At 39.6% G+C, this 24,767-nt stretch overlaps 1 long non-coding RNA gene across 1 annotated transcript in view; it reads left to right on the top strand.

The window, feature by feature from the left end:
- LOC129464913 (uncharacterized) overlaps window positions 1–24,767 on the top strand; it is a 152,906-nt gene that overhangs the window by 40,303 nt on the left and 87,836 nt on the right. The gene's annotated exons all lie outside the window — the stretch shown is intronic.

Below are 24,767 nucleotides of genomic sequence, written 5' to 3'. Positions count from 1 at the left end.
TACTGATTCTTCCTATCCATGAGCATGGAATGTTTTTCCATTTGTTTGTGTCATCTCCAATTTCTTTGAGCAGTGTTTTGTAATTCACCTTGTAGAGATCTTCACCTTCCTGGTTAGCTGTATTCCTAGGTATTTTATTCTTTTTCTGGCAATTGTGAATGGGATTGCATTCCTGATTTGGTTCTTGGCTTGACTGTTGTTGGTATATAGGAACGTTAGTGATTTTCGCACATCGACTTTGTATCCTGAGACTTTGCTGAAGTTGTATATCAGCTTAAGAAGTTTTTAGGCTGAGAGTATAGGGTGTTCTAGATACAGGATCATGTCAACTGCAAACAGGGATAGTTTGACCTCTTCTCTTCCTGTGTGGATGTCCTTTATTTCTTTCTCCTGCATCCTTATCTTGTGCCAGTTTTCAAGGAGAATGCTTTATTCTTTATGTGTTTTAACACATTTCACCCTCAAAGCCATCTTACAGGGTAGGTACCCCTTATTTTCATCCCTATTTTTTTAGATGAGACATGAAAAAGAGGCCTAACTTTCAAAGGTACAAACCAATGAGTTCTGGCTCCAGAGCAAGGGATCTTAACCACCAGGATATATGAAATCTATATTAGACATCTTACTTAGCCATTTAGTAAAAGGTAAAGTTATAGCCTAACCTCATATCTTATTTTAAAATTCTAGATAACTTGAGGGTTTAAAAATAAAATATGAAACAATAAATATACTAAAAGAAAACTACTGAAATTGAAATAATTGAGATGGGAAGGTTATTTCTAAAAAGAGCATTTAAGATAGCAATCCAAAAAGAAATACTTTATAATTTTGATAAAATTTAGAATATCTCTATAGAAAAACAACTAAAGGACAAATGAAAGCAAATGGAAAATGACAAATGAGAAAAAAATGACACATGACAAACAAAATTTTACTATCTTTAATATGTAAAAATATACAGTCAATTAAGAAATGAGCTAGGGGAAGAAATAGATGACCAAATAGTAATAGATTTAAAAGTTAAATATCAGCTGGGTGTCGTGGCTTAGGCTCATAATCCCAGCACTTTGGGAGACTGAGGTGCATGGATTGCTTGAGCCCAAGAGTTCAAAACCAGCCTGGGCAATATGGCTAAACTCTGTCTCTACTAAAAAATACAAAAATTAGGTGGATGTGGTGATGTGCACGTGTAGTCCCAGCCACTCCAGAGGCTGAGGTGGGAGGATTGCATGAGCCTAGGAGGTGGAGGTTGTAGTGAGTCGAGATCATGCCACTGCATTCCAGCCTGGGCGATCGACTGAGACCCTGTCTCAAAAAAGAAAAAAAATTAAATATCAGTGGATAATTGATGTGAGAATAATTTTACCTTTACTAGTGCTCAAAAAGATATATATTTAAACAATGAGAAATTATTTCTGCCCATTGAACTGGTGAATTATCTTATTTGTTGGTGTGATAGATTATGAGAAACTGACCTTACTATATACTGCTGCTGGAAGTATAACTTCTTACAAGGGCGATTTGGCAAGATATGTGAAAATCTTAACTTGTGTATATCTTGCAGCTCAGCAATTCAATTTTTAGGAATTTATTCTAAGATCATCTTACATATAAGAATGCATGTACAATTGTGCCAGTTGAAGTATTGCTTCTAATAGTGGAATGGTGCAAACAACCAAAAAAAAAAAAACAGTAAAAATGAGATAGTTAAATAAATGAGTCAAAAGATATTTGCACTGAAATCTATGCATCAAAATTTGGATACGCTCTATGTGTCATTTCACAGTCATATTTTCTTTAACAATGATAAACATGGTTCCATGTTATGGTGAACATCTATTTTTGGACAACCACATCTTGGCAATGACATCTTACAGCTCCTTTGGGAAATCACCACTTCTTTGTATGGTTTAGGTGGAATTGACATTTACCCACCTCCAGTGACAGAAGACGTTTGATTTAGGCAAATGATCCTATAATATCCTCCTGGCCACCGTGATGGGTGCAGAGGTGGACACAGCATGTGAGAATCCTCCTATCAGGGTGTACTTCATGGCTTGCTGGGAACTGCTGGGACAAAGACTATCTTGCTTGTTTTATGAATGTTAATGTGGGAGCAGCTGGTTTCAAAACCATTGGCAGACATATTTATAGGAAGAGAGCCTGAGAATGAAGCTAATGGTGCTAAGTGGTAGAGCTGGAAAACAATGAGAGACAAACCTCTTTACACCGTTGAGCCCTCATAAAGCCTTGTCTGATGCAAATATTATGCACCATCTCAGACTCTTCAGTATATGAACCAATAAATGCTCCTCTCCTTCCCACTTTTCAAAGGCCAGTTTCGGTAGGGATATCTGTTTCATGCAATTGAAAGCATCCTAACAGATACACATTTCTCTGTCTTGACATGTAATACATATACACTGGGAACACACTGATTCAATTCTGACTGAAAAGCAAATGGCTTAGGATTAAAATTAAAGATTAAAATTCAGCGTTCTGCTGAAGCAGAGGCTATAGCCAGAGATTACAATCATTGAAAGAACTGCTGGAGTATATGAATAAATCTGAAAATCTATGCAAGTGTTTATTATTATGGTTTCATTATTAATATTTAATAGTCACTTTTAAAAGGTTGTCATTATAACATAGGAACAAAACAGTAGTTTCTCAGAGCTGTCAACTGCTAGACAGCTTTTGCAGCCACTCTTCTGCACATCTCAATACTTAAGAGAGGGTCACTTTCAACTGGCACATTTAATAATGTCACCAACCATTTGTGCACAGGAGACTATAATTCAGAAAAAGGCTTCAACAGCGTGTTCTCTAAAAGGAACTTCATCCTTAAGATTCACAGCTCTAGCAAATCTCAAAATTCCTTTATCTTTGACTGCCAAAAATGAGTGGTAGCTATAGCAATAATTTCAATGAGCTTTTCGTTTAAAATGATAGCTTCTATAAAGAATTGTCTTCCTAGAGAGTTCTTATGAAGTCTGTAATTTTGAAATTATATTAGTAAAAACAAATTGTGTCACATGTGCCCATTTTTATCTAACAATTCAGTCTATGATTTATACTCTTTATATTTCTTATTACTTCTGGATAAAAGATGGTTTATTATGAATGTAATCATCCATAATTTGGTAAATTTTTTCTCTTGTGAGATTTTAAGGTAGTAAAGTTTACACGATAATTTTAATTTACCCTCAAAAAGGGTAAAAAATTCCCCAAAAAAGAATTTTTTCTCAAAAACTCATGGCTAAAGAGAATTAAATAACTAAATATGAGTTTTAATTATTATTTAACTTTTTTATAAGTCCATTTTGGTTCAAAAAGATACCATGATCTTCCAAAGTTATCTAGCTAATTAATTCTCTATTAATATTTGCATTAATTCATTATTAATATAGTATTAATAATTTAATGATGGTAAATGATTCCCTTTTTATTTAACCTTTTGAAAGCTTAAAACATTTTAGTACATAACATTAATAACTTTGGTAATCATTTAAAATTATTGTAGCATTTTATTCTCAAATATATATACTTGGAATATTTCTACTAAAACTGTTAGAATTTAAATATAAAAAGCACATAAAGAGATTTTCACTTCAGGTTACATCTAAATGCTTATGTATATTTTTGGATGAGTATTCAGATTATGTCTTGTTCACATTACTGACATTATTGCTGGTTGGATGTGATGGTGATCTGTTCCACCAGCACAATCACTGGACGAGTTCAAGGTTGCCAGATGGTGAGGAAGTTGGCATTCAGCTATTCAGCTCTTATGCTTGCCAAGGCCAAGGCCAGAGATGAAACCAAAGAGCAGACTTTGGACGAACACAGAGGCCAAGGCCCAAAGTCTGTGTGTCACATATGTATCATTCTTAGTAGCTCAATCTTATGACCGGAGCAGCAGTTACTTAACCAATCTCCCAGAGAAAAGTGTCTGAAAACATATGCCCTGGCATGACTCACCTCCAGGTGGTGAAATTACAGATAATTTTCCTCATTGCTTATCAGTGTTTTCCATGTTTTTCTATAATAAACATGCATTACTTGGGTAATGAAGAAAAAACAGGAAAGTTTAAATCATCTATAATTTACAATGAATAACAACAGCAACAACAAAAAGCAAATTTACAAAAACATCACATTAAAAAATAAAAATCCTCAGAGAGGTACACTGGGCAATCCCCTTTTGTGAAACATTGCCAGGCCTTATGCGAGTCAGGAAGTTTTCCCCAAGATGTATCCTCAATTCCTCTTGCCGTTAGTTAAGCCCTTTCATCAAAGGAGAAGGGACAGCTGCTAATCCTCATCTAAATCTACCTCCAGGTCAGTATTTACTTCCTTCCCTCTGTCTTCTCATTTTTAGGCCAAACTTTCCTTGTAGTGTCCGTTCACCACACCCTCATTCTGAACAATTATAGAATTAAGAGGAAAGGAGCAAATTTCTCCTTCAAGAATGTGCCCCTATGCTATTTGATTGCTTCAAGCCTCATTGGCAGAATAATTAAAAAAAAAAAAGCTTATTATTAGGAGATAGGCCCTGAAGCCCCAATTTATAGGGAAATCCTAGAACCTAGCAAATAAATAGCACCAGAATGGTTAGTACTACTCAGTCCTACTCTATACTGGAAAGCTCAGAGGTAGAAAAATCACAGGAGGAATAAAAGACTACTACATGCATAAACACACACACACATGCACACACACACACGCACATACAGGCACACATGCACACACATGCACATACATGCACACATGCACATACAGGCACACACACACACACATGCACATACACACATCTACGCACACATGCACATACACATGTGTGCACACACAAACACACATGCACACGCATGCACACGTGTGCACACATGCACACATACACACATGCATGCACACACATGCAATACACACATGCACACATACACACGCACACATACATTATTTCCCGTATATATTCTTTTCCATATTCTCTGCCAAAAAATGCAGAAAAAGTCATTGCCAAATTGTGTTAGGCTGTTCATTGGAAGGAAGCACAGCCTTTCTTGGGGTAGAAGCAGACAGGGGATGAGGCTCTTGGGGTCTGGCGAATCTTTCCAGTAAGGCAGTTAGTTATTCATGGTCTGATCCAGGCAGTGCAAGTTCAAATTCTGGCCATGTCTGTATAGTTTAAAAAACAAAGCAAAGCAAAAATGGTGATCAACTCCTTGTTTTCCAGAATTGTTCCCAGTGAGCGTGGACCTGAGCTTCGGGTATGCAGCTGGGCTTCAGGAAAGAATTGTTGAGATGTTGCTGGATCAGTTCTGCAAGCCAGTTACCAGCAGAGGAGTCTTTGTGATGACCTGTAGGTACATACAGCTTGGAAGAAACAATAAATATCGTCTGTGTTTACTTGAAGTTTACCCCTTTGTTTAGTCCCTAACCGTGTGGAGACAGGTGAAAGTTTGGGCAGGACATAGGGGGCTGAACACAGACATGGTGTTGCTATGTTCCTGGCTTAACTCATAAATGGATAAAATAATGAAGTGAACAACTAGTTGAATCAGTTACTCCATAACTGTGAAAGTGCATTGGATTATGACAATATATAATATTACGCTTCTGCTGATGGGGTTATGGAATGGCTGTGGATTGAAATCAAAGTTATAACTTTATTTGAAGCATTAAGGGTAAATAATTTTAATTGGAAAACTTCAGAGCACAAATACTATCCAGTGAATTTGTTTGGCATACACACTCAGTAACTTTAGACCGAGATCCTTTCCTTCTTTGAAATTGGTATTAGAGGCCGGGCGCGGTGGCTCACGCTTGTAATCCCAGCACTTTGGGAGGCCGAGGTGGGTGGATCACGAGGTCAGGAGATCGAGACCACGGTGAAACCCCGTCTCTACTACAAATACAAAAGATTAGCCGGGCGTGGTGGCGGGCGCCTACAGTCCCAGCTACTCAGAGAGGCTGAGGCAGGACAATGGCGTGAACCCGGGAGGCGGAGCTTGCAGTGAGCCGAGACTGCGCCACTGCACTCCAGCCTGGGCGACAGAGCGAGACTCAGTCTCAAGAAAAAAAAAAAAAAGAAATTGGTATTAGAAACCTTTGGGCACAATTTAAAAGAACTCAGAAACCTTCTTTCCAGTTCTTTGGTACATTGTTAGTTTTCTTAATTTATGTGGGGAGTATAGAGTATATTAATTAAAAGCTGCAATTGACTAGATCTAAGCCAGCTGTCAGATCTTGGGAAAAGGTCACATGCAAAGCATTCTCCTTTGCTTTAAGCTTTAGACTCAATGCAGAAGCATGCAGGAGTGGGAAGGAAGATGAATCCATTCACTCATCGAAGTTTGAGTACCATTCTTCTCAGAATGTTTTAGCCAAATGAATGCATCTGGTTGTCATTGGCCAATGGGTTTGGTCCCAAGATAGGCTATACCCAAAGATGAGGCTATGCCACCGATGGCTGTTATACCAAAACACTGTGGGATTGTGTCCAGGAACTGAGCTCCTGGTGCCCCTCAAGCCAGCTTTGAAATGGCTCTGTGGTAACTGCTGTTGTCTAGGGCCCTTAGCTTATTAATGTTACCAGTGTTGAGCACAACAAAGTCTCTATGCCTTTGCCAAGAGCAAGACGGTTGCTATGGAAGAGGCAGTCTGAGGAGAGGCTTCCAGCTCCTGCAGAATCTTCCAAAGGAAGGCTGATTAGAGTTGACGTACTATTGTCCTCTAGAAACCTAATAAGATGCACATTTTTTTCCAGTAAATGAGACAACTGTAGAATCCACATTTCATAGTTGTTCAAAAGGAGATTTCACACACACGAGAGAGTAAATTCATAACTAATAGCCCTTTGGGGGGAAAATTGTATTTTCAATTACCATACTCACATGGTCTTTCACTTAATCTTGGACACTGTTGTTGGAACTGGGCTAGATGCCAGTTCTCAAAATAGCATAAATGGGAAATATTTAGGCAAGCCTGTGATATACACTAGGTGTGTTTGGTTTTTGTAACACATTTTCCTTTAGTGCTTTCAAAGTATGCATGATGGATTACTGGGCTTGAGATTATTATAGTAGGTGTCACTTCCCTTATACGACATAGCTGGGCTAGAGGTCACAGGAATCGGAACTCACTACTAGCAAAATCAGGTTATATATGACTAATTTGGGGATTGTGCTCAAAAATAACAAAACCTTTAAGTGGCCTAGAATGCATAAACATTTACTTCGCCTGTAAAATAGGGAGGGTTGATCTTTAAAGTTATTTGCAGCTCTAATATAGTATGACAGATAATTTTCAGCCCGTTAATTTCAGATTGTCTGTGAAACAGGGAAACTAATGATCACTACCTTGGGTATCAACCTCAGCATTGACATGAAGATTAAATGAATTAATGTATGAAAATTACCTACATTGGTGCCTGGCTCAGCAAGTATTAGAGGCTGCGATTACTGTTTTTATTGGTATGTATTTTGAGACCTCCTTGAAACCAACACTACAGATCCTGCACGGTGTATTCTATCTGTAGTGCTTTACATACAGCCTGATAGAAAGCATACATTTCTTCCAACAATGTTGCCATTGCTCAGTTATCTCTGATTTGTCTCTAAAATGAAGACAATTGCAGATAGAATTAAATCAATTGAGAAGGGGTATATGAAATACTTTGTAAATAAAACAGGACAACTCAAATACAACAAAAAGTTTTGGGTTGGCTGTTGCTAGCACAGATACCCCCACATTGGAATCTCCCCAATATTCAGTTGTTATAAAATGTAGGTTTTATTATTATTCAGGTATGGTGAGGCCAACAGATCAGGAGACAAATGCCATTGAAAAGATAGTTTATGGCCAGGTGCGGTGGCTCACGCCTGTAATCCTGGCACTTTGGGAGGCTGAGTTGGGCAGATCACCTGAGGTCAGGAGTTTGAGACCAGCCTGGCCAACATGGTGAAACCCATCTCTACTAAAAATACAAAAATTAGCTGGGCATGGTGGTGGGCTCCTGTAATTCCAGCTACTCAGGAGTCTGAGGCAAGAGAATCGCTTGAACCCAGGAGGCAGAGGTTGCAGTGAGCCGAGATCACACCATTGCACTCCAGCCTGGGTGACAAGAGTGAGACTCTATCTCAAAAAAGAAAAAAGAAAAGATAGTTTGTTACATTTCCAAGAGGAGAGGGCACACCATATCACCCAGGACCACATGGGGCAGGCGGAACAGGGGAAAGCATGGGCCAGAGCCTCTTCTGTGTTTTTTCTGGAAGGAATGGGCAAGGCAGGGTAAGCAGACTAGGTGGGTTTAGGATTTGCTAGTTTGAATGATTTCTGTGTGTCTGAGGTACAGGGCCTGCCCCTAGCTGCCCAATATCTGGCCTGGGGTGATTAGGGCAGAGGATAGGCTTAACCTGCCAGAGCTCAGTAAAGGAGGCAGTTGGTAGGTGTGGGCTGTGGACTGGTTGGTTTGTGTGTGAGAGATGCACTCGGAGGGGAGTCATCTGCTTTCTCCAGGAATTAGGCACCCCTGGGAGGAGCAGTCTCTCCAGGATTAGCAAGGCCCCAGATGCCAGGCACCAAGAATATAAATAAGAAGAAAAGAATACAGACAAATTTAAAATATAATTAATATGCTATTTCATATTTATAGCTTATATATATAGAAATTTAATATATAATTTTTAATATAGAGATGGGATTTTGCCATGTTGCCCAGGCTGGACTCGAACTCTGAGGCTCCAGTGATCCTCTCACCTTGGCCTCCCAAAGTGCTGAGCTTACAGGCATGAGCCACCATGCCCAGCCAGCTTCTTTAAATTTTTTTTTTTTGTTTTTTGGTTTGTTACCTAGGGAAGGCCAAGGGAGTTTGAGTAAGGTTGGAAACTGAGACATTTAGCTGGGGTAAAAGGCACCTGTCCTTACCAGTCCCCTGGGCTGATTTTAAGTTCCTTGTGCATAAAAGGGATGAGCAGCAGAATCAGATGAAACCTTTCTTATCTAGTCACAAGAGATGCTTCCAGTTAGGTTAGAGTGAAAACTGTGGCATGGAGTTGGAGAGGAAACCACCCTTCTCCATCATGTCCCCTGGCCATATGGCTTGGCCCCCATTCAGCTTCAAGAGGAATTAGAAAATCTGGAGCATCTTCACATGGACCCTGTGGCACAGTTGGGCTTTGGTGTTCCCAGGATGGGCAGTGGGAGCCATAAGACTTCTTCAGTGGCCTTCCAGGCAGGTGTGAAGAAGTGGGAGCCAGGGTGAAGTGTAAACAAGACAGCCACATGTGAGGAATCTCTTTGTAGACTCCCAGGGACACTTAGAGGTGTACCTGAAGCCTCTGACTATGCCTCTGAATTAGTAGACGTTTAGGCCACACTGTAGGAGACGGCATTATTTTATTTCAGCACCATTTTCACTCACTTGATAGTTACCTGATATTTGTCTATGGCCATACCACATTGAAAGTGCCTGATTTCATCTGATAGTTAACCAATATTCACTGAAATCTTTTTATCAGTTACACAAGAAAATTCATCTTACTCATTTTACAGCTACTTGTAGCTTCTGCCTTGAACATGTATTAGATTGACCAGTCCCCTCTTTCACCAGATCTGGTGCTGTTGTCTAGATCTGCTGAGACAGACACCAAGATGGGAATAGATGAGCAAAGAAAAGCAGGAAGGAAGAAAGGCAAGAAGAGACTGTATCACAGGTCTGGCATCTGTGGAAGGAGAGAGGGAAGGAAGGAAGAGTGGGTGGGATGACTCTCAGACTGCAACACAGTTCCAAGAAATGTTCAGCCAGGGAGCCCTTGCATCCTATGTCTTGCTGGAAGGGGGCTGTCTTCAGACCCCTCCATGCTCAGTCGTTGGTTGGAAGCCACATTGAGGAAGTGTGGTGGATCCCAGTGGGCAGCAGCTGTGGCCATTAGCTAATTATGCTCTAGCAGCAGGAGATCTGTGTGGTACACTTTCATTTGGTAATATCTGGGATCAAAATAATTTTGGCTACTTTGAACATCAAATTTACGTTGAACATTTGAACATTTGCTACAATTGGGAATAGTGAATAAATGCCTGGAAGAGGTCTTATGAAAGGAGTTAACTTTGAATTAATATAAATCCAGTGGGGCCACTGAGGATGGTTGAGCTGGTTGTGCACTACACAAGGGCATCTGCTAGATGGGGCTAAGGTCTATCCTCAGTTTGCTCATTAGTCTATGTGACCTGGGCAGGGCTGCCTGTGCCCAAAGAGGTTGTTTTCTCTTATTTGCACAAATGTCAGCCCCAGGACCTGGTTGCATTGCATTTATTCAGTCACACGTACTATAGAGCAACTTGTAGAAAGAGGGGCATCTATGTCCACTTCATGGAAATCTATTTAAAAACAAAACAAAACAAAACAAAAAAAAACTTCTTTATTTACCCATAAGACCAAAGATCTAGGCACATCTATGAAAGAACCACCAGCCTCCACCCACTTCTTACTTCAGAGCTTTCTCCAGCCTGGTGGAACTTCTCCCCCACTGCACAGCCCTCACCCCTACCTTGGAGTCCCTCTTCTGTTGGTTCCACTTAGGGCTGCCCTGGTGTGCTACCCCTTCTGCACCAAGACTAACTTATGTGTGTCTCATCCTGCACCATCCTGCCAGCTAGCTCTCCAATAGAAAAATTGTACCAAATAGCTCCACCTGGGATGAAAGATGGACATCTCCCAAGGGAAGAGTAATAGATGATATTTATCCAACTTACTTTGTGCTACTGACTTCATTTGCAGAACAGTGGGGAAGGGGTATTTTCATCCTCATTTTTCAGGAGGAAACCAAGGATCCAGGGGTTAAACAACTCTGCTGGGGTCACACAGTTGCCAAGTGGCTGAGCCAGATTTTGAATCAAGGCCTTTTTGCTGCAGACTCCTTGCTCTTCACCACTGTTCAAGATTACTTCAGCTATAGTCTTCTCACATTGCCCCCTCTGTAAATCTGGAAGTAGGGAAACTTCTGGAAAAGAGAAGGGATTTTGCTCAGTGCTTCTTACATTATGCTACGTAAGTCAGTGTTTCTCAAGACAGTTGTTCAAACAATATTTTTAAACCAACTTAATTGGTCATGAGCAGCATTTCAAACAATGAAAATACAATACAATGAGAAATGAAGGATCTGAAATAAGAAGTAAAAAAGACAATGCAATTGAAGAAGAAATATCAGAGAGCATTGCATACAGAAAATGTGTTGTTTCATGAAATTTTTGCTTCAGTTTAACGTATGTACATATCTATGCATATACTTACTAATGTACATGCATATGTGTATTCATTTGTATGTGAGTATTGAGTTCTGTAAAACTGCACAAGCAATGTACTTTCTTTTAAGATTCTGCTACTTGCTTTTTATTAAATCAGGACTTATTTTCACATGTTTTGTGTTTTATCATTTCATGCTTCTTTTAAAAATCCTTTTTTTCATCCTTCCTTGCCTTCTGTTGGATTAATAGAGCATTGGCTGTTCTGCCTACACCACGACCTTTTCTACAATTGGCTTCTGATTTAGAAACTATATTGTGTTTCTTTTATTGTAATGGTTACTGAAAATTTTTTAGATATACATACATATACTGTCAGGTACCACTTAACAACAGGGATATGTTTTGAGAAATGTTTCATTAGGTAATTTTGTCATTGCACAAACATCATAGAGTGTACTCACACAACCCTACATGGTAAAGCCTAAAACATACCTAGGCTATGTGGCATAGCCTGTTGCTCTTACACTACAAACCTAGCAATGTACTTTTAACTGTGGACCAAAGTCCAGTGAGTTTGTCTCACATTGACATGGGTGCTGGATTAATTTGCTTCTTCACTTATCTGGCCCTAGTGAAACGGAGAGCCAAGTAGAGAGCTACGTTGGCCTAAGGTCGCCCCAGCTCTCTGCTCCCGGGCTTTGCCTGACTTTTAGGGAAGGAGAGACCCTGCAGTCAAAGCTGGACTCCCAGGGAATGTTCTCTTCCTTCTCTGTCCTTCTCTCTCCTTTAAGCACACCCTGAAGGCAGTGTAGCCACTTAGGCCAGCCTAACCAGGTCTTACCCCTGGGGAGTGGGTAGTCCATAAATTTACAGGGTATAAAAAATGTGAAATAATTTCTTTTAGAAAGCTTGTGTAATTTAAATATTAGTAGCCTTCACATGAGTTTTTCAGTAGATGGGAACAACTGAGATGCTAGTGAACAAGAATTTGTTAAATTAGAACACAAGAAAACATTGTCATTAAGACCAATCTGTGAGCAGTATTGTGAATAGCAAAGTGAATTTAAGAAAATGTGAGAGTAAGATCACACTCTTTGTCCTAACCATCAACATTCCTTAGTTATGACTCGGTCCGTAAGTTTTTTGTTTGTTTGTTTGTTTGTTTTTTTAATACAAAGTCTCACTCTTTTGACCAGGCTGGAGTGCAGTGGCACGATCTTGCTTACTGCAACCTCTGCCTCCCAGGATCAAGTGATTCTCCTGCCTCAGCCTCCCCAGTAGCTGAGATTACAGGCACACACCACCATGCCCAGCTAATTCTTGTATTTTTTTAGTAGAGATGGGGTTTTGCCATGTTGGCCAGGCTGGTCTCGAACTCCTGACCTCGGGTGATCTGCCCACCTTAGCCTCCCAAAGTGCTGGGATTACAGGTGTGAGCCACTGTCCCTGGCCCTTAAGATATTTAAGACTATTGCTGCTGTATTTGTTCATTGGTCAATAATCATGAAAGCTAACATTGATTAGTACATGGTAACTTATCAAATGACATTCTGGCAAACTCTTTGACATAGATCAATACATAGATAATCCTAACAACCCTATAAGTTAGATTTTATTATTATCTCCATTTTTTTCAGATGGGGAAATTGAGGCTCAGAGGTTAAGTAACTTGTTCATGGTCATACATTTAAGAGCCTACAGCAAGTTCTATTGGTTGGTGTGATAGATTGACTGTGAAAATGGCCTCAGTTTTTTCTCAGCTGGATCCACACCCCCTGCAATGTGACTCCGTCACTCCTTCTATAGAGGGGTGGAGTCTATTTCCCCTCCCCTTGTGTCAGGGCTGGCCTTGTGACTTTCTATGGCTAATAGATGTGGTGGAAGTGACTGTGTGTGCTGCCTAGGCTTCGGGAGACCATGATGTCTTCTGCTTTCCAGCCCCTGCCTCCTTCATGGGAACAAGCCTGGGCTGCTCTGCTGGAGGATGATAGGTCACATGGAGCCAAGGTGAACTATCCCAGCTGAGGCCATTCGAGACCAGCCAGCCCCCAGCCAACCCACCAACCAACTGACTGCAGGCGCATAAGCAAGCCCAGACATGACTGGCTGAGCCTGGCCCAGATCAGTAGAACTGTCCAGCCAATTCACAGATTAATGAAAAATAATCAATTGTTTTTTTGGCCACTGAGTTTTGGGGTGATATTCTGCTCCATTACAGTGGCAATAGATAATAGAGAAAGTTGCCTACCCACAGTCATTTCTTCTCTTTTCTTTGAGGCCAAGTAGGCTTCCCATGATGGAGGTTTAACTGACATAAGTTCACTTTTCCATCTTTCTTTGCAATTAGGGTGATGTAGTTCTGGCAGATGTACAGGGAAGTCAGCTTTATGTGGTGGAGGGTGGGGGGCGATGGGCCAGAGGGTGGGGGTGATGGGCCAGAGGGTCATGGCTCTGAGAAACATTTTCCTTTCTGAAAAGAAACAGCCATGAGATAGAGGCCTTCCCCTTTCCTCCCTGTCTGCTTTGGATGCTATCATTAAAAATGGACACTTGAGCAATAGCAGCTGTCTTGTGACCATGAGGCAACAAACCTATAAACAACAATTTAACACATCAGGGATGGCAGAATGAAAAGCTGAAAAGAGCCTAGCTTCCTCACATTATTCAGCTGTGGGAACAATCCTAGAACTGCCTTACCTTCTGACTTCTTCACTATTTAAGCTACTATGTGTTGATTATTCTGAGTGACACAGTGCAGGACCCTATTCCAACCCTAGGCAGCCTAGTTTGTAATCACGATGCTGTACTCAGAAGCATTGAGCACTGTTAGCGGTGGCTCACGCTTGTAATCCCAGCACTTTGGGAGGCCGAGGCGGGCGGATCACGAGGTCAGGAGATCGAGACCACGGTGAAACCCCGTCTCTACTGAAAGTACAAAAAAATTAGCCGGGCGTGGTGGCGGGCGCCTGTAGTCCCAGCTACTTGGAGAGGCTGAGGCAGGAGAATGGTGTGAACCCGGGAGGCGGAGCTTTCAGTGAGCCGAGATAGCGCCACTGCACTCCAGCCTGGGGGACAGAGCGAGACTCCGTCTCAAAAAAAAAAAAAAAAAAAATTAAGAGAACCCTGGGCTTTAGAGGCCCAAGTGGGTGTGAATGTGGGCATTGACAAGGCTTAGTGTTGGTAAATACTGGAGTAGAGTCTGGCTGCAAACCAGGGGTGGGCTGGCACAGTCCCTGGCAAGGATCCTCAGCCTATTGGATGGACAGCACCACTGAGGCCAGAGCACAAGCTTTCATGGGAGGAGCCAGGAGGATTGCAAAGTCTTTCTAAAGAATCAGAAGCAGCAGAGTGACGGGAGAAACCACAAACTCAGCTTTAATACTCTGCCCTGCCCTTGTCTCCGAGTCTGATCTCCAATGTCAACGAAAACCTTTCTAAATTTAAAATTTCCTTTATATCGTTTTGATTCATTAAATTGCCATATTTTGTAATGTTTGTTTTATCTCAAAATTATTTTGTTATGAATCAAATATCTTGAATCATATAGATCCAATGAATTAAGAAAGACAGACTTTCTATACACAGAGGAGCCCATATCAGACTTGTCCCTGGGTCCCACGTTTACTGGTTATACCATCTCTCCAAAGCTAAGCCCAGGGACATTTCTGCCCCGGCATTCTGTCTGACTTTCTCGCTATTTTCTACAGGCATACCTTGTTTATTGCACTTCATTTTATTGCACATTGCAGATACTGTGTTTCAGACAAATTGAAGGCTTGTGGCAACCCTGCGTTAAACAACTCTATTGGCACCATTTTTCCAACAGCATGTGCTCACTTTGTGTGTGTCACATTTTGGTCATTCTCACAACATTTCAAACTTTTTCATTATTATCATATCTGTTATAGCGATGTGAGATCAGTGATCTTCAATGTTAGTACTATAATCGTCCTGGAGTGCCATGAACTGCACCTGTATAAGATGGTGCACTTAATTGAAACATGTTATGTGTGTTTTGACTGCTCCACCCATCAGCTGTTTTTCCATCTTTCTTCGTCTCCTTGGGCCTCCCTATTCCCCGAGGCACAACAATATTGAAATGTGGTCATTTAATAACTCTAGAATGGCCTCTAAGTGTTCAAGTGAAAGGAAAAGTCACATGACTCTCTTTTTCAATCAAAAGCTAGAAATGATTAAGCTTATGAGAAAGGCACATCAAAAACTGAGCTGGACTGAAAGGAAGGCCTCTTGCACCAAAGAGTTAGCCAAATGGTGAATGCAAAGGAAAATTTCTTGTTGGAAGTTAAAAGTGCTACTCCAGAACACATAAGTAAGAAACTGAAACAGGCTTATTGCTGTTACGGAGAGAGTTTAGTAATCTGAGTAAAGGATCAAACCAGCCACAATATTCCCTTATGCCAAAGCCAAATCCAAAGCAAGCCCTCAACTCTTTTCAGTTATCTGAAGGCTGAGAGAGGTGAGGAACCTGCAGAAGAAAAGCTGGAAGCTAGCAAAGGTTAGTTCGTGACGTTTAAAGAAAGAAGTCATCTCCATAAGATAAAAGCACATGATAAAACAGCAGGTTCTGATGTAGAAGCTGCAGCAAGTTATCCAGAAGACCTAGCGAAGATAATTGATGAATTATCAGTTCATCAATCACTCAACAACAGATTTTCGACATAGATGGAAGAGGCTTACATTGGAAGGAGATGCCATCTAGGACTTTCATAGCTAGAGAGGAGAAGTCAATGCCTGGCTTTAAAGCTTCAAAGGACAGGCTGACTCTCTTGTGAGAGGCTAATGAAGCTGGTGAATTAAAGATGAAGCCAGTGCTCAATGATCATTCAAATATCCTAGGACCCTTAAGAAGTATGCGACATCTACACTGCCTTTGCTTTATAAATGGAACAACAAAGCCTGAATGACAGCACATCTGCTAATAATATGGTTTTATTGAATATTTTAAGCCCACTGTTAAGAATCACTGCTCAGAAAAAAAAAAAGATTCCTTTAAAATTTTTACTGCTCATTGACAATGCACCAAGTAATCCACGAGCTCTGATGGAGATGTATAAGGAGATTCATGTTTCCATGACTGCTAACACAGCATTCATTCTGTAGCCCATGGATCCAGGAGTCATTTCGACTTTCAAGTCTTATTATGTAAGAAATACATTTCATAAGGCTATAGTTGCCATAGATAGTGATTCCTCTGATGGATCTGGGTAAAGCAAATTGAAAATCCTCTGGAAAAGATTCACCATTTCTAGATGCCATTAAAACATTTATGATTTAGGTGAGGAGGTCAAAATATTAACATTAATAGGAATTTGAAGTAGTTGATTCCAACCCTCATGGATGACTTTGAGGGATTCAAGACCAGTGGCAGAAGTCACTGCAGATGTGGTGGAAATAACATAGGAGCTAAAACTAGAAGTGGAGCCTGAAGATGTGACTGAATTGCTGCAATCTCATGATGAAAATTTAATGGATGAGAAGTTGCTACTTACGGATGAGTAAAGAAACAGGTTTGTGAGATGGAATCTACTCCTGGTAAAGATGCTGTGAACATGGTTGAAATGACAACAAAGGATTTAGAATATTACATAAATTCAGTTGATAAAACAGAGGCGGGGTTTGAGAGGACTGACTCCAATTTTGAAAGAAGTTCTACTGTGGGTAAAATGCTGGCAAACAGCATTGCATTCTACGGAGAAATCTTCTGTGAAAAGGAGAGTCAATTGATGTGGCAAACTTCATTTTTGTCTTACTTTTAGAAATTGCCAGAGCCACCCAGCCATCAGCAACCACCACCCTGATCAGTCAGCAGCCGTGAACACTGAGGCAAGACCCTCCACCACTTGCCAAAAGCTCAGATGATTATTAGGATGTTTACAAAATAAAGTATTATAAGTCAAAGTATGTACACTTTTTTGTCATGACGGCCTGCTATTACATACATAAGTTTTGTTAGACATAATGCTATTGCATACTTAATAGATTAAAGTATAGTGTAAACATAACTTTTATATGCACTGGGAAATCAAAAATTTTGTGTGACTTGCTTTATCTCAATATTTGCTCAATATTTGCAACGGTCTGGAATGGGACCTGCAATATCTCAGAGGTCTACCTGTCTCTTCCCAGATGTGGTCAGGTCTTTTGATCTAGCCTCCGTTCTTGTTTCCCTGGAATCTAATTTTTATTGACTTTCTCCTGGGAGCAATGAGTCTCTCAGCCTCCAGCTTTTCATGTGTTATAGACCCTGATCTGCCTCACACACACCTGTGTAATCCCAACTCTTTGTATGGGTCCCTCTGGCCAACACTGTCTTTTTCCACCCACAACTGAAGTATTTCCGTTGATGTACTCATTTATCCCTTTTCTTCTTATATAACTGGAGAAAATCTTGGGTAGATCAAGCATTGTTTTTGTGTTTAAAAAAATATAGTCCTTCCATCCCCCTTCCTTCCCACATCTGACTCCACAACTTACTTGGGAACTCCAGCATGAAAGATGGAGGGGGAAAAAATTGAGAGGATGTCCAGATGGATACAAATTTTTGGAAAACACTGAACACTCTGTGTTTATCTTCTTGCAGGGCAAAGGACTCAGAGAGAGCTGTCATGCACATTGATATCAGCACTCAGGATTAAAATCTAAACCCCTTCCTCCAAGACATTCCCCTGCCTGACAAACTGTTGTTATTTTTTTTTTTTTTTTTTGAGACGGAGTCTCGCTCTTTCACCCAGGCTGGAGTGTAGTGGCGCGATCTCGGCTCACTGCAAGCTCCGCCTCCCGGGTTCACGCCATTCTCCTGCCTCAGCCTCTCTGAGTAGCTGGGACTACAGGCGTCCGCCACCACGCCCGGCTAATTTTTTGTATTTTTAGTAGAGACGTGGTTTCACCTTGGTCTCGATCTCCTGACCTCGTGATCCGCCCGCCTCGGCCTCCCAAAGTGCTGGGATTACAAGCGTGAGCCACCGCGCCCGGCCAACTGTTGTTATTTTTAAGCAGGAAAAGCTTCCTTGATCCTGAAGATAAATTCATAGCTTGTGGTTGGAAGTACTTGTAGGAACACAGTTTGTGTGGGCATTTTGAGGAAATGGCTTCCCTTTTATGTATTACCTGTGAAATGCTAACTGGACTCTTGCAAAGATAAAAATGCTCAGAATTATCAGCTAGAGTTTTACCAAGAAAGAGAAACAAAAAGGTGACAGGAACATTAAACTGCAGATTACTGGCTTCTCAAAGGCTGTACACAATGATATTGTCCTGATTCGGGCATTGTAATTGCCCCACCAACCGCAGGTATTTTCCCTTGCAATAAGAGACTCTACCTTCCTGGGCCATCTGGAGGGCATGCAAAGGACATCCACATGGCAAGTGAGGTGAAACACACCAGACTCTTCCAATCTGCTACATACCACTTTTTTTGTTTCAGAATGGAAAAAGCTATGTAGATGTAGATGCTCACCAGGAGAAGGCCAGCTTGATGTCTCCCATGGGCCCTGCTTTGGTGAATTTCATGTATGGTGTTCTCAGCCTTACAGGTTCAGATACCCATAATCAGTTCCCCCCAGAGATCTGGCTTTCAGAGGTGGGCTCAACTTAGCCAAGTTCATATGACTGACATGTAAAACTGGTCACTAGTTAACACATTTACAATGAAAAATAATTGTCATGGTGACCAGAATAGTCATATCAGCAGGTCTTCCATATTATCTCCCAATAGGAAGACCTACAATACAAGGAAGCCCAGTTATGATGAGCACATCTCTAGGTCAGCACCAAACCAGCTGACTGAACGCTTGAATAGCAGGAGGCAAAGGTGGCCCATCACACCTCACTCCATTTCAGGGATGATCTTGCCAATGGGACCAGAAATCTCAAAGTCCATAGACAAAGGTGCCCTTCTCCTTGGATAGTGCTCTCTTTTGCTCTGTTTCTTAGGCTGGTTGACACTTTCCTTAGTTACATTCATATCCATAGTCAGATCACATCATCTCATCTGGTAGACCTGAGAGCCACTCTGATCATGAAGGTGGCAAGGCATGTTTCTGTTCTGATCTATTGTATAATGATTTCGAAATGTAAAATGTTAGAGACACTTTGATTTCTCTCCTTTTCAAGTTCTTAGGGGATACCTTGTCATACCATCAAGTACTTCCAACAAGTCATCCCCTTGTCTGGAGGTAGATGTGTGGTCCCCACTGTCCCCTGGCTCTATGATTTTGATTATCTGTGTTTTTGTTGTATTCTTGGGTCTTTCCACAATTCTGTAGCTTCACAGAAAGACCAGTGTCCCTAATATTTCAATGGCTGTTAGAGATTCTCTACACCCAGATGTAGCTAGAGAAGTTCTAAGAATTCTGCTAATTGGATCCACTGGTATTTTATTTGTATTCTTACTGTTGCTCAATAATAATTATTTTATTCAACTCTTGATGCTTCTGCATAGCCTTCTCCTCTGAAGAGTTTCCAAGCGTGTTTCATTTTCCTCTAGTCCTCAAACTAGCATCTCTGCCTTTGTGTCTCAATGGAATATTAAAGGTATCTGAACATGAGCTTTCATGCCCTAAAATTTTCATCACCTGCTCCCTCTTGTTTTTCTCAGAGGAAGAAGCGTCCCTCCTCCTTCCAAACACCAGTCCAACACTTAGGTGCCTTTGATCCCATATTTGCATAGTTTTTTCAAGATTTTTCCCCTTTTCTTATTCCCTGTTTCTTACAAACAAAAGAAGCCCTCTCCATTAAAAATGTTTTTCTAACCCCATTGCCCTCTTAAGTTAGCATCCATTCTCCAGGTCCTCTCATTGAATCCCAGCATTTTGAAGTGGAGTCAACATCACCTGATTCCATATCCTCATTGCTATTTTCTTCCCAATCCTTTTTAGTCTGTCATCCCCATTGCTCTGCTAAAACTGCCCTCTTGAGGGGAGCAAGATCAAGAAAACAAATAAATGAGCTTCATAATGTGTTGAGAAGTAAATCTGTTAGATCACAAATCTATTTTTAAAAATAGGTTTTTGAAGAGAAAAGTAAGACAGAAGGTTCTGTCCCATAGATAGTAGTGAGTTAGAATACACAATTCATAAGTTTATAGTCAGTCACCTTCAACAACTGGTGTATACATTGTAATGTAGAAGAGTAAATTCCCCATTTACTACAACAAACATATTCTAGCAAAAATTATTTTTATAATAAACATAAAGTATCCAAATATAATTTTTACAACAATCATGTAAAGGAAGATTTGCAGTGATCATAGCTTTGTAGTCAAGGTTTACATTCCATGGGAGATAACTATAAAACATTTGTGGTTAAGAGCAAAAAAAAAAAAAAGTCACAGGAGAGCTTCTTGCCTTTTTCAATAAACAATTCAATTTTATGAAGACAAGATACAGAGTATGTATAGATTTAACTTAAACAGGAACTTTCCCGCACCTGCCTAATACTTATTTGTTATGCCTGGTGGTAACTGGTATGTTAAATTCTCTGACTGACTTTCTTATTTTTACAACCAAAGACAATTCTAATCCAGAACCTTGATATCTTTAAAGTGCTTTTGTCAACATTCTGTTTCTGTTCAAATTGCTCTTTCTTTATTAGTTTCTACTTGTTATCTTACACACAAACTCAGGTCTCTAACGCCTAAAAAGACAGAAAATCTTATCTCAACCGTCTTGGATTAGTATCTTACGCCTGCCTTTCCTGCTAGAAATCTTGAAGGTCAAGCTACACTGTTTACCTCTACCCAGAGGTTTCTTAGTAACCACTGTGATCCATGACATATGGATTCAACAATGATTTTAAATGAGGCTGAATTGAAGTTTTAGGGGCTTATAATATTTTTATTTTCCTAGAACTAAATTTCTTCTGCATCAGCCACACATCAATTAGGTACTGTGCATATGCTGTCATATTTAATAATCACAACTGTACTGAGGTGGGTACTATTGCTTTCATTTAACAGTTGAGGAAAAAAATGTTGAAGAACATTGTACAACCTGATCACAGTCATCCATTGAGTGTGGAGCCTGGATTCAACAGTCAGGGCTCCCGGTTACAAGCAGCAGAGATTAAGGCTGGCTGATTTCAGCAGAGAATGAATTGATTATATTGTTAGTTCACAGAACCCCAGGCCAGTCTAGAGAAATAGATTAAGGCTGTATTGCTAGGTGTGATCCTCAACAAGAAGTGGATGGGTGAGGACACTTCTGGAAGCTCTGGACATTGTAGATTTTATTGCTGACACGCCAGATGGACACTGGATACCCTCACCAGCACTATTCTCATCACTGCCCCCAAAGCCTTAATATTTCAGCAACTCTTCCTACCATCAGAGAGTTCTTATGGTCCCTTGATATGAGGCGGTGTGTCTGATTGGCAGAACGAGGGTCATGAACATGTACCCAAGCTGCAAGATTTCTTGGGAGAATGAGTTTCTGGAAGTTTCTATGTCTCTAGTCAGAGATACGTTTTGTCTCCCTTTAAGAATCATAATGTGTTTGTTTGTGTATGTGTTGGAATTGGGGGTGGTGAGAATTCTCAAATAAGGGAAATTGGTTTTATATATTGGATGGTCAAAAAGAATAGCAAATTCCATTACCATAACTCAATGGGTCTGACCTCAAGTCTTTATACCATGAAGCCTCTTGAAAGTCACCAATAACCTCCTAGTTGCAAATTTTAATGACTTTACCTTCATCCTTTTGTTAACAGGTATAAAGATTTGACATGATTAAACATCTCTCTTGCCTTCCTTTCCTCATTCATTTGTTCATTCTTTCCTAAAAAGAAATCGACGTACTGTTTTTGCAAAACCAAAAAAGTAGAAGGAAGGAAATAATAAAGAGAAGAGCAAAATTCAATGGAATAGAAAATGGGCAAACAAATAGAGAATGTCAACTGGTTCTTTAGAAAGTATTAACAAAATTAATAAACCCACAGGAAGACTGATGAAAAAAACAGAGAAACACAAATGAGGTGACGTCTATATACATCCTATGACATTAAGAGGATGATAAGAGGGATATTATAATCAATTTTATGTTAATGTATTTGACAACTTAGAACAATGGACAATTTTCTTGAAAAAGACAACTTTCTAAAGTTATCACAAGAAAAACAGAAAATGTAAATGTTCTGGTATTTGTTAAATAAGTCAAATCCATAATGAGAAATCTTCCCACAAAGAAAATCCCAGACCCAAGTGACTTCATTTGTTAATATTACCAAACACTGAAGTAAGAAATAATACAGATATTAAAATATTTTCAGAGAATAAAAGAAGAGGAAATGCTTTCTTATGCATTTTATGAGGCCAGTAAAACCCTGCTACCAAAACTCAACAAGGAAAATACACAAAAGAGAATAGACCAATATCCCTCATGAACACTGATTTAAAAAATTTAACAATTATGAGCAAAAGCAGTATCTAAAAAAGAAAAAAAACACCATGACCAAGTAGGGTCATGCAAGTTTGGTACAGCCTTCAAAAATCAACCAATATAATCTAACACATTAAAAATAAAGAGTAAAAATGGTGTTATATTGATAGATGCAGAAAAAGAATTTGATAAAACTCAACACCTGTTCATGGTAAAAACGCTCAGCAAACTAGGAATAGAAGAGGACTTCCCCAACTTGATGAAATCATTTACAAAAAATCTAGAGCTAACGTAGGACCTGGTGGAGAACTATTAAGTATTTCCATTTAAAGCAAAAATGTTTCCTCTCATTACTTCAATTTAACATTGTACTAGAGGTTATAGCCAGCACAATAAAGCAAGAATAAGAAATATAAGGTATAATCACAAGAAGGAAGGGGTAGAACGATCTTAATTCACAGATGACACACTGGTGTACATAGAAAAATCCAATGTGGGACAGGCGCGGTGGCTTATGCCTGCAATCCCAGCACTTTGGGAGGCCGAGGTGGGCAGATCAAGAGGTCAGGAGTTTGAGACCAGACTGGCCAACATGGTGAAACCCCATCTCTACTAAAAATACAAAAAAAAAAAAATTAGCCAGGCATGGTGGCAGGCGCCTGTAGTCCCAGCTGCTCGGGGGGCTGAAGCAGGAGAATTGCTTGAACCTGGGAGGCTGAGGTTGCAGTGAGCCGAGACCATGCCACTGCACTCCAGCTGGGTGACAGAGTGAGACTCTGTCTCCAAAAGAAAAAAAAAAAAAGAAAATCCAATGTGATCTACAAAAAATTTAAAACCACTGCAACTAAAAAGCAAACTTACGAAGTTCAAGAAATACAAAGTCAATATATAAAAACCACTTACACCTTTGTATACTCATAACAAATAATTGGAAATTTTTTAAAATACCATTTATAAATACCTAGGAATACATTTAGTGAAATTTGTGCAAGACCTGTATATTGGAAATGACAGTACATTGCTGATAGAAATTTTAAAAGATAATTGGAAAGATACATGATTGGAATCCTAATGTCGGATTGAAAAACTCAATATTGTTAAGTTGTTAATTCTCCTTAAACTGATCTATTGACTGAATGCAATTTCAGTCAAAATCCCAGCAGGCATTCTGGAGAAATTGACAAGCTGATTCTAAAATGTATGTGAAAATGCAAGGACTTATAATAGTCCTTGAAAAGGAAGAACAAAATGGAAGGATTCACACTATCAATGTTCAAGACTTACTGAAAGCTATAGTAATTAAGACAGTATAGTTGGTGTAAGGGTAGACAAATTAATGAAATAGAAAAGAGAATCTGAAATAGATCTACACATATAAAGTTTATTAGTTTTTTAAACAGGGCAAATTAAATCCAATGGGGGAAACAAAAGTCTTTTCAGTAAATGATAATGGAACAACTGGACATCTATGTGGAAAAAAATGAACTTTGACTCTTACTTTATATAATGCATGACAATTCAACTGCGAAAGCTAAATTTATAAAGCTTGCTAAAGAAAATGTAGGAAAAGAATATTTTTACAATCTTGTGGCAGAGAAAGATTTTGCAAGACACATAAAGCACCAATTATATAAAAATAATAATAAATAAAACTTCATCAACATTAAAACTTACGTTCATCAAAAGTCATTGTTAAGAAAGTGAAAAGTCAAGCCATAGTCTTGAAATATATTTCATAAACATATAGCTGATAAAGCATATAGCTTGAAGAAAATATTTCATAAACATATAGCTGATAAACAACTGATATCCTAGATATAGATGAATTCCTATGAATCACATTTTAAAGACAATTGACATAAAAAATGAGGAGATACTTGAACAGGCGCCTCACAAAAGAAGATATATGAATGCCTAATAACATATGACAAGGTGCTCAACTTCATTAGTCATCAGGGAAATGCAAACTACAACTATGATGAGATACTGGAATGATTAAAACTAAACAGCTTGCTGTTGTGTGTGTGGAGAAATTGAAATTCTCATACATTGCTTGTGGGAGTATAAAATAATAAAACCACTTTGGAAAACTGTTTCTCACTCTTCAGTAAAGTTAAACATAGATCTATC

The sequence above is a fragment of the Symphalangus syndactylus genome, chromosome 16, assembly GCF_028878055.3.
Source record: "Symphalangus syndactylus isolate Jambi chromosome 16, NHGRI_mSymSyn1-v2.1_pri, whole genome shotgun sequence".
Lineage (NCBI taxonomy): Eukaryota > Metazoa > Chordata > Mammalia > Primates > Hylobatidae > Symphalangus > Symphalangus syndactylus.
This window is presented reverse-complemented; position numbering and strand designations above follow the sequence as displayed.